General features: G+C 49.2%; 1 protein-coding gene across 2 annotated transcripts in view; it reads right to left on the reverse strand.

Annotated features, from left to right (window-relative positions):
• Nucleotides 1–7,986, reverse strand: part of Kdm8 (lysine demethylase 8) — a 20,693-nt gene extending 12,707 nt beyond the window's left edge. The window contains exon 1 of one of the 2 annotated variants that reach the window (XM_008841737.3): nucleotides 7,790–7,986. The gene's annotated coding sequence lies outside the window, so the exon portion shown is untranslated. The remainder of the gene's footprint in view (nucleotides 1–7,789) is intronic. The other variant, XM_008841731.3, reaches the window with a different exon arrangement.
• Nucleotides 7,987–8,329: the final 343 nt, after the last annotated feature.

Raw genomic sequence — 8,329 nt, forward strand, 5'->3', positions numbered from 1 at the left:
CCTTGAACTCACAGAGATCCATCTGCCTCTGCCTCCCGAGTGCTGGGATTAAAGCCCGGCCTATTATTACTTTTAGTAACAACCCTCTACCAGCATTCATATCCCAATCCCTTGAACAGTGATTCTGTTACCTAACAGGACAAAAGGGACTGTGTAGGCGCGACTGAGATCAAAGACCCTGAGATGAAGGATTATGCAGGGTTATCTGGGTGGCTCATGTTTTACATTAGAAGGATCACTTCTGGCTAAAGTCAGAGCTGGTCAGAGATGCAAGGCTGCCAACCCTCTACCAGCATTCATATCCCAATCCCTTGAACAGTGATTCTGTTACCTAACAGGACAAAAGGGACTGTGTAGGCGCGACTGAGATCAAAGACCCTGAGATGAAGGATTATGCAGGGTTATCTGGGTGGCTCATGTTTTACATTAGAAGGATCACTTCTGGCTAAAGTCAGAGCTGGTCAGAGATGCAAGGCTGCTGGCTTTGATGACTCCGGAACCTGCCACAAGCTGAGAGGAACACAGCAACTTTCAGAAGCTGAGAAAAAGCAAAGGAACAAGATTCTTTCCTCAGGCTTTCAGGAAGGAAGGCCTCCCTTCTGAGCCCTTGATTTCAGCCCAGCAGGACCCAGGTCAGCCCTTGACTCTACCTCCTCAGACCCACAAGGTATGAAGTCTGTGCAAACAGTTTACAGCCACTGTGTTTGTGGTAACTTACTACAGCAGCAAGAGAAGAGGCAGCCACTGGCACTGGGAGCAGCCATGGGACTAATTCTGTGATTAGACCGCATGATCCTGCAGCTGGCATTGCTACTGACCAGTCAGCTAGTATGTGTTAATGGTGCATATGACCACACTGGAAAGGGCACATGACAAAGTAATGAGATGGGTCAACAGCAAGCAAGGAACAGTGGCCTTGTGTCTAGTAGCTCCTAACCACCCCCAACCCCTCCTCCCCTGTGGAATTCTGCCAACAGAACTTGGGGACTTAGGTCCCTGATCTTCATACAAGAGCTAAGCCTAGACAGGACCAGAGCCCCTTAATGGATTCTAACATAGAGGACTGAGCTAAGCCACACCCACATGCCTGGCCCAGGAAACAGGTCCTAATTAAGTTGCTGCATTTATAACCCCCCATGCAGTATCAGATCTGATTTGCACCCCATCTGAATTTCAGGGACACCCTGAGTCCTATTATGCCAATTTCCATATGCCACTTAGGGCAATTTCTGTTGCTCTAACTGAATTCTGCAGACTGGCTAATTCATTAAGAAATAGAGGTTTATCTAGCTAAGGTTCTGGAGGCTAGGAATCAAGAGTCACCGACCAGCAACTTGTGAGGACCTTCTTGAAGATTCAGAGGAACACATGGCAAGGGGGCTTTTGAGAGAGGGCCACATTGACTTTTATGACAGAGCCACTCTGGTGATAACTAACCCATACCCTGTATAACCTGTCAAGTAGACTACTCCATCCATGAACACAGAGCCCTCATGAGCCCAGCACTGCTCAACACTGCTGGACTGGGGCCAAGTTTCCAACACATGGATTTGTCAAGACACATTTGAACCATGGCACCCAGGACTCAGCTGACGGCTCCCATAGAACAGGACAGCACAACTCCCTTCAGCCTGAGACATACGGTGAAGTAAGCAGAGGGCGGGAGGTAAGAACAGAGGAAGGCTGCTAGAGGTGGTCTGTGAAGCCGGCTAGACAGCCCAACTCTATTCTGTGCACCTCTTTGTTCACTGTCCTCTCCAGCAGGGTGGTGAGAGCACAACACCCAACACCTCATTTAACCCTCAGGGTGAATCTGCAAAGCTAACATCCTCATAAAGCATTGACTGTGAGCCAGGAATGCTCCAGCACTTTAGCTATCACTCTTACATTACTCCCACTTTGCAGAAAGGGAAGTTGAAGCAGGGAAGTGGAATTGCACATCGGAAGCCACATAGCTAGCAAAGTGGTAGGAAGAGGAGGCTTCAAACTCAATAGTCAGCCTTCAGAATCAGATCGTGTAGGGTCTGGGAACTGAGCCACAGAGTATCAGCCAACAGGTGATGCAGCTGAGGAGCCCAGTTAATTACAAAGAGACTCTGAGGAAGGGATTATGCTTCCTATATACAGATGGTAAAAACCCTGTCACTTCACAAGGAGTAAGGACAGAGCTTTCTTGGTGGTTATCTCAGTCCTCTTCAGGGCTCCTACAGCAGCAGAAACAGCCTGAGAGTGGTTCTTAGGCCCAACATGCACTGTGCTTTCCAAACACTCTTCTCCAGGTTTGTTCCTCAGCATACTGAGGTGGGCAGGGCTCAGATAATTTCCTCATCCTCCTGCTTTGCTGATGAAGAAACTAAGGTTAAGAAGAAATGAAATGACTTGCCCAGACTCCTGTAGCAATCACTCATGCTGAATCAGGGCTTAAAATATAGCTGATCTCTGGCCTTTCCCACATGCAGTATCAGTGCTTTAGAGAAGCTGTCTAGTGTGCCTCCTGTTATGGAAAAATACTTCAAACAGCAAAGAGACCAAGTATTCAGGCAGGAGAGAGTCGGAAAGCTTCTTTATTCCTGCTCATGCATGACGTCCCAGTAAGCAACAAAGGCTTATTAGATTCTGGGGCCCCAATCCGAAGTACAGATGAGGATTTTTATAGTCAATTTTTTGTCATTATTTTATGATTAGCACCTGGCCCTATGTTTCTTCAATGTTGGGCCATGTTATCTCAGGAAATTCCTTCCTGAGTTCACTCAGCTAACCTAGTTTTCAAAGTAGATATTCCAGGCATGGGTCAGGGCATTTGCTACCCTTTGATTCACAACCAGGCTAGGGCAACTGGGCTGAAACCTGGTCAAATGGTCATTTCAGTTTACAAATTCAGATATCATCAGCAGAAGTTTAGATTTCTGACATGTTTGATCTACACTTTTCTTGGGCTAATTGGACCAGGTGCCTCATTAAACCATTTGGTGAACTTTCCATTCTTTTAGTTTTTACATCTTTATCAACAGTCGGACAGAGGGAGTGGAAAGCACCACAGAGCTTCAAGACTTCAGAGTAATAAAACATCGTAATAAAACATCTCAGGGTAGTGAGACCACCACGGAGTAATAAAACATCTCTGAGCATCCCACAGTTTCTTTTCAAGGCGTCCACCCAGTGAGTAAAACAGAGGAAACTTTAAATGGCCTAAGCTTACCAGGACATTATAAAAGAACACAGTTAGTTGTAACTTTTTCCTTATCACATCAAAGGCCATGGCAGGCACTTTTCAGATGAGCAGTGAGGCCTATGCAGTAAGTAGACCCTACCCAGAATGCTCTTCAGCTTCCCAGTGCATTCCATGAGACTCTCGGATGTGGTATCCAACAGCCTCCATAAATCCTCAGAAGGCAGTGGGGATCACTCCCCACTCACTCAGTGAGGTGAGGGACTTTAGCAAACCCCAGTGACCCAACCTGACAGAATGGTGACTTCCAGTCTCCTAGAAGATTCATAAATATGCATTGGCTTTTGATAACTTTCTCAGAGTGGTTCACAGCCCAACCTTCTAGTATGCACCCCTGCCCCGCCCTGGGTCTTTTTGAGACAGGTTCTCCCTGTAGCCCCAGATGACCTGAAACTTTCTATGTAGACCAGGCTGGCCTTGAACTCACAGAGAAGCAGGCCTCTGCTTCTGCCTCCCAAGTGCTGGGATTAAAGGTGTGTAACACAAGGTGTGTAACACCATGCCCGGTTCTAGTATGTTCTTATCCACAAGACAGGGACTTTGTGGCTTCTCACAAAGGCCCACAAGAAGGGCTCCCCAAAGACCACTTGCCTTACTTTAAAAAAATGGTTTCTACTGGGACCTTATTAACAGTTTTGAAAACTGGTTTCTTTGTGGCATTGTAAAATGATCTCCCAGAGAGTTTCAAATGGGCAATAAACACGTGCCCTAGAATCAGACTATGGGCTCTGAATGCTGGTGTCTCAGGGTGGCCTTATGAGATGATTACTTTTGGGCTGGAGAGATGGCTCATTGGTAAGAGCACTGGATGCTCTTGCAGAAGACCCAGGTTCGATTCCCAGCACCCATATGGCAGGTAACAACTATCTGTAACTCTAGTTCCAAAGGAATCCAGTGCCCTCTTCTGACTCTGTTGGCATTGCATGACACAGGTGCACTTACACACATGCAGACAATACACTCCTACAGATAAAATAAAAATAAATATTTTAAAAAATAAAACGATCACTTTTAGGGTCACATAGGCCTTATGAAGCCAGTTTTCCAAAGTGACTCATATGTCACTTGCCCCCCCCCAAGGTGGCCTTGGGGTGGTCTTTATAAACTGTACTACTTTACCAATGGTTTTGAGGGGACCATGTGAAAGAGCATTCTGGGAAACAGCCTCAAGTTGGCTGTAACAGTCTTCTCTCAGCCACCCAAACTAGCCTTAGCAATTAAAATGTTTTGTTAATTACATTTATCGTCTATGTATGTGTCCATACATACCTGCCAGTGGTACACTTGTACCATGGTGTGTGTGCGTGTGTAAGTCAGGACAACTGTGGGAATTGGTTTTCTCCTTCCATCATGTGGGTCCTGGGATGGAACTCGCCCTGAGGTGTGGCAGAAAGTGCATTCACCTACTGAGCCATATCACTGCCCCACTTTAGTACATTTTTAAACTGTGAAGCTCTTCAGTGTGATAGAATGTGTAAAGAGCCATGAGGCTAATTAGGAAAGCAATATAACCATAAATCCTTTAAAGTGGCCAACTGGCCCTAAATTGGCAGCCTGGCCTTGCTCAAGCCTTATCAACTGGTCACTCCCTGAACTGAGGAAGACTGTTTATGGAGCCAACCTGTCTCCTTTAGCAGCCCAAGATAGCTCGCCTGCCTGAGAAAATAATCTTGGGAGGAAGACCCTCAACCAAAGACACAAAACCCTGGCACCAAGTAAACTCCTGCAGCTGTGTACAGCAGAAGTCCTATAAAAGTGGAAATTGCCCCTCCCTTCCATGCAGATGCCTGACTCCCGGGATAAGGCCTCAGCCCTTTGCTGTGTTCTCTGAGTAAAGGAACACCTTCTGTGCCTGTTGTAGGTCTGGCTCTGGTTCTTACTTCTTAACTTAAACCCCTTCCCTTTTTCTGTTCTCCTAAATCTAACACTGAATGTCTGCTACAGTGGACACTGAGTCTTCCAGAGGTAGGAGCCAGATATACAAGTTTCAGCCCCAGAATGGCTGTCAGTCTGCATCAGTGGCTAATAGAAATAGCTTCTGACAGGTCTCCTGACTGGTATGAAACACAAGCTATCCACGGGGCCTTGTGCTGGCATGAGGAAACCTTCCATGGTGAAGTGGCATGCTTGTCTTCAGCAGTCTCAAGGCAGCCTCCACAGCCTTCCCAGAACCTCTCATGATTCGGCCTTTTTTAAACAGCCACTATCCTGGTATTGAGCAACAGACTTCCATCCTTCCAACAGGCTTTGTGGGCTGGAGAGATGGCACAGCCATTAATGGCTAAGGCTAACAACCAAAACGTCAAAATGGCTTGTGACTGGTTTTAAAAACATTCCTAAGCTGGGTGTGGTGGCACATGCCTGTAGCGCCTGGGAGGCAAAGACAGGTGGATCTCTGTGAGTTCAAGGCCAGCCTGGTCTACATAGTGAGTTCCAGGCCAGCTGGGGCTACAGGGAGATCCTGTTTCAAAAAAAGATAAACAAACAAAAAAATATTCCTTATAGAGTGGGACTTTTCTGAGGGTCAGACAAGTCAGATGCAGGTGAAGTCAGATTCTGCCTTAGTTTTATCATCAATTTTCTATGGTTTCTTTATAAGACAGCACCAGGATTCAGTAACTGTCAGGAAGCAGCTTCACATGTGCTCCTGGGCTCTGCAAAGTCTCCAGAGGAGCTGTGTGGACTGGAAATATAGCCTTCATGCAACCAGCAGCTTGCAGGTCTTCTGGGGAAGGTCAGGTACATACTCCCTGGATCTGCCTTTTTTTATGACATGTCCAGACTTCACACCAACATCCCTGTGTTCTCCCTACATCCTGATCTGACCCAGAAGCCAGCCTGGTGGCCTTGTGACCTGGCTTTATGTAAAGGATTACTATAACTCTTCATTGAACAGCCTTAGAAAAGGCTGCATTAACCAAATGAGGGAGTCAAGTGTAAGTTGTGTAAATCTGCCTTTCACATGTAACTTTCCATGTACAGGCCTTTAAATTGGTTTCCCAGAGCACCACATAAAAGGGTTTATTGTGAGTTGCATAAAACAGTCTTCCAGTAGCCAGGTGTACGTGGGTTAACTATGGGTTATCATCTATACCAGGATGTTATTAAAGTGCCTGGTCAAAATAAAAACTGGTTACTCTAGGCAAAATTACACCTATAGTCACCCAAGCATGGACCACATGTAAAAGCCTCAATGGCCCGGATCCCCACTTTACCCGTTGTTCTTCCAGAGACAACAGATCTGGTACAGATCTTAAAGACTTCATGTTGGCCACAGAAGGCTTTCTGAAGGGCTGGCTTGGCCTATAGAAAACTGCCTGGGAGGTCTTCTGTCCCAGAACTTGCAAAGCAGCCTTCAGAAGCCACTAGTCCTGGCCTTAGGCCACAGAGCACAGCTTTCTGAGAAAGGCTAGATGTAGGCTGTGAAACTTTTCTCTGTTGACCAAACTCTGAAAGTCCCTTAAATAAAGATGAGTTCGTGTGAAAAACCACCCTTTCTGGAAAAGGGTGTCAGATAACGGGAGCGCCACCTAACCTGAGTGGTTTCGTCGTTTGGCCTTCAATCAAGCGAGCTAACATGAGCCTTACCGAAGGTGACCTGCTGCCCACATCAAGCACTAGGACCCAAGAACAGGTCGTGTAACAGGCCGGATGGCCTCAAGCCCTACTTCCTAAATTCACCTTCCGGAATGCATTACAGAAAGCGGTCTCGGTTGCTTTGAGAACACAGACCCGGCAGGTTCCTGGAGGTCCTAGCACACAGCCTTCTAGGAAGCATGTAGTCATCCTCTCAGATCATTGGTAAAGACCAGCGGCTCTAACGCCCCTCCCGATTGGTCTAGTCGGGTAGGAGGTAGGCGGGCTGGGCAACCGAACTTCGCAGCAACGACGGTGCTTCTCGGCACGTCTCAAGCCTGAGGTGGCCATGCCACTTTCCCCGGGTGGGCTGTGTCCCGAGCTACAGGGAGGCCGGGCCCGCGCTGGGCGATGGCCGCGGGTGTGCAGCGTGCAGCCCTGTGTCTGGAGCTGCCGGGGGTTGCAGGGAGGTGCTGGGCAACGCCTGCGGGTTTGCAACGTGCAGACCCGGCGGTGTTCACCAGTCCACCCCTGCTCCCGCGCGCGGGGTTAACACTCGGCCCCATTAGCGCAGGCGCGTCCGAAGCAGCCACCTCCAGGCGGACCACAAACGAGACCAGTCACTACAAACCATTTTCCAAAGCTACGCAGGCGCAACACAAGAACGGCGCAGGCTCACAGCAAATCAATCGCAAGACGAGCCTCGCGCATGCGCCCCAAGACGGCCCTAAGACGCACACGAAGCACACTAAGCGCAAGGGGCTTTTCCACAGACCCGTGGGGGGTGGGGGTGGGGTGCGCGGGAATGAACTACAGCGCATGCGCTATCTCCAGCGGCTGCCAGGCCTCCCAGGGCGCCTGCGCAAAACGAGGTCCACACCGGGTCCTACACCGAGGCGCTTGCGCAGTCCGTCCTTCACGGCCCGGGCACCACGCGGCTAAGGAGCCCGAGCCGCCTGCGCCTCGGTGCTCAAAGGAACCTACCTCTCAGGTTTGGATCTGGCTGTGTCGCCCCGGTGCTGGCGACGGCTGGTTCCGTCGGCGCGAACACGCCACAGGCCGCCTCCTAGTCACTGGAGGTATCGATCGATGGCTCCAGGCTCGGCTGATCCTGAGGACGCCTAGAGGATGCCGGAGCGATCGATTCCAGGCCCCGCCCTCTCCAGTAGAAAGCCCAGTGTGCGTGAAGCGTCAGGTGCCGGGGCTCTAGGGGCCTATGGTGCAAAGCGAATTCGCACACAGGCCGTTTTGATTAGTTCTTCTGTTTTAGAGTGGCACATTGAGGCGGAGGGAAATAAAGTGGCCGCATTGAGAATTTGAACCCACAAGCACTGCATGCTCCGTTGGTTCCGATGAGGCCTCCGAGAGGCAGGCTAGTGTCTCTGGACGCTCTGCCGCCGCTGTTCTGATGCTGAGTGGTGTGGAAGGCAGCGGGAGTTTGGGGTTTTGATCACACGCAATTGGGGGCCTCCAGAGGTGTTGGGATTTGCTGCAGCAACCGACTCCCTGCAAATACTGCTGGCC

The sequence above is a fragment of the Nannospalax galili genome, unplaced genomic scaffold (assembly GCF_000622305.1).
Source record: "Nannospalax galili isolate Female #2095 unplaced genomic scaffold, S.galili_v1.0 scaffold411, whole genome shotgun sequence".
Lineage (NCBI taxonomy): Eukaryota > Metazoa > Chordata > Mammalia > Rodentia > Spalacidae > Nannospalax > Nannospalax galili.